The sequence below is a fragment of the Rhinichthys klamathensis genome, unplaced genomic scaffold (genome assembly GCF_029890125.1).
Source record: "Rhinichthys klamathensis goyatoka isolate OS25496 unplaced genomic scaffold, OSU_Roscu_1.1 h1tg000036l_1, whole genome shotgun sequence".
NCBI lineage: Eukaryota > Metazoa > Chordata > Actinopteri > Cypriniformes > Leuciscidae > Rhinichthys > Rhinichthys klamathensis.
Genome location: NW_026606584.1, coordinates 2,302,519 through 2,305,316, shown reverse-complemented (window position 1 = coordinate 2,305,316; position 2,798 = coordinate 2,302,519).

The following is a 2,798-nucleotide window of genomic DNA, read 5'->3' as shown; positions in this document are numbered from 1 at the left end:
GACAACGATGCCACTTCCTCCATGTCTGTAATTTCTGTGGCGGAGCTCACGCCCGTTCTATGTGCCCTGTGCGGCGCTCCTTTAGCTAACTTTAACCGTCGACATTCTTAGCGTCTGCCTAACCACTCTCCGCTCAGGTCTTGTTCTCCTAACAAAACAAGAGCCCCAGACGCCATGTTCAATTTGGCTTTCTTCCGATCACCAAATCAAAATGCTAGGTCGATGGTCGTCCCTCGCCTTCGAAACATACGTTCGTTCAGATCTGCATAACATTAGGCAAGCACAGCAAACACTAGCATCCCTCTAAGTCTGGACCGCTTCTCCCTACTATTTTGCATCTCCCCGCTTACCTAGCCCCGCAGGGCGTGTATTCATCTGGATGCAGTGAGAGCTCTCCCTTTTCAGATGTGCGTGACCTACCACTCCTGGAGTGGGGTCTCCCATCTGAATCGCCGTGTGGGCTCTTCCGTTCAGAAGCATCATAGGCTCTCCCGTTCGACTTGCTGTGTGGGCTCTCCCGTTTTGATCGCCGAGTGAACTCCCTATTTATACATATGGGGGGGCTCTCTCCTTCGAAACGCTGCGGGAGCTCTCCCGGTCGAATTGCAGTGTGAGCTTTCCGTTCGGGCGCCGTGGGGGCTCTCCCTTTCCGAATCGCTGTGTGATCCTTCATGTTTTTAACCATGGAGGCTCTCCCGTTCGGATCGCAGTGTGGGCCCTCCTATCCGAATAAATCAGGACTGGAGGTACCAAGGATCGTACGTCCCTCGAACGCGACGGGCCATTGTGTCTTTATGTGATCTCCGCCCCCTGCGTCAGAAGGATGGTAGTTCTGCTTTTCCTTTGTATACCGTAGGCTCCCTCTTGCTGCGTAGGGAGTTTCGCTTCAGACACCGGTGGCCCGTTCGCCTTTAGGGACGAGGACCTTCTTCCCCATTTGTGACATCTGGAAGCCCCATGTTCTCTAACTCCATGGAGCTCCATGTCATGGATGTGGCAGGGCGTTCTCCAACCTCGTACTCAAACCTCCAGTCCCAAGATACTCCCGCAGGAGTCATTTCTGAAAGTCACTGCCGCAGCAGTGCAGCGGTGAGATGTACCCCAGTCAAATTTCCACAAGCCCATGTCGTTTCACTCCACGACGAACGCAGGCACACTCTTTAAAACACAGCTCCCGCCGGAGCTCCACTCATAGCCCCACATGGTGGGCATAGTAGGGAGACGCAGTTCCAGCCAGGAGCCCCTTTAAACATATCACTGCCGCAGCAGTGTCCATCCATGCTCCATACAGCTTTCAATTTCCACTCTTTTGGGGGGTAACATACTTTAAGCTTATAGGCATCCCGTATTTGATCACGTTATTCTAACTTGCTGTCCCAAATATTTATTCAACACTTTTGGGGGGTATATCAGAGCTCGAGTTGAAGCTGCTTCATCGAGCCCCTCTCCAGCGGACAGCAAGCCAAATAAGTTTAACCTAATATCTTAAAGATTTTATGGGCAAACGAACTCGTTAAATGAAGTTCCTAAACGTAAATTAGGGAGGAGCGAGCCCATCCAATCTTTCAATCAACAAACAGAGTATATAAGCAGCCGCTTACCTCTCCCTAGTATCAGCTGTTCCAGTATCCCTCCACCTCCCCAAACTCCACCTTCATCTTAGGTACCTTGCCCTTTAATTAACAGGTCCTACATTTAGCCACTGGGGGGTATATCAGAGCTCGAGTTGAAGCTGCTTCATCGAGCCCCTCTCCAGCGGACAGCAAGCCAAATAAGTTTAACCTAATATCTTAAAGATTTTATGGGCAAACGAACTCGTTAATAGTTTATAAAGTATTTATTCTCTTGCAAGAGAGATCTTCGTCACCAATACACATTCGTGAGTCAGTGAGGAGAGATAAAGAGAAGCAGTGTCTGTCTTTTTTATATCTTGTGTCCTCCAAGGCCTTATTTCTGCCCTCCCCTCACAGGAGAGATATACTTTGTTTTTTTCTATTTCTCCCTGGCCCTGAGAGGTAAATGCCCCCTTAACCCTTTAGGCTATAACGTACAAATGCACTCAAGATGACCCCTTGACCACCTGCTTTTCCTTACCTCCACTGACTCCCAACCACAGTAAATTATCACCCAAAGGCCCCCTCTTACTACATTCGTGAGAACAGATGAGGCCATCATTAGGAATCACTGAAATCAGAGTAATTAATAGAAAAATTCCATAACAAGTTCTTGAACATTAAGTTACTATACAGAATGACCTCTTATCATGTTATTTTAGCCAGACAGACATTTGACCTACTGGACATATTTCTGGCCCACGAGTACTTGATCTTGAAATTCTATACATACTCATCCTTCTGATGCTTCCTAAGCCACATAGAATGTTCATATCTGAACAATTGAACTCATTCCTGGTCAAAGGTTCGTCAAAAGATTTAAAAAATAAATAAACGTATAGAGTCCTTCTGATATTAATTCACCCGTACAGAGGTCTGTTGTTATATAGGCTATACAAGAGGTTCCTTTTTGACCAACTTAACATAGTTCTGGCCCACGAGTACTAAATCTTGAACTTTCTAAACATACTCATTGACTCCTTTTGATGTTACATCAGCCATACAAGAGTCCTTATTTTACTTACTGAAAATATTTCTGGCCAAATAATTCTTTAACCTTAAGTTACTGTACAGAATGACCTCTTATCATATTATTTTAGCCAGACAGATATTTGACCTACTGGACATATTTCTGGCCCACGATCTTGAACTTTCTATACATACTCATAGACTCCTTCTGATGCT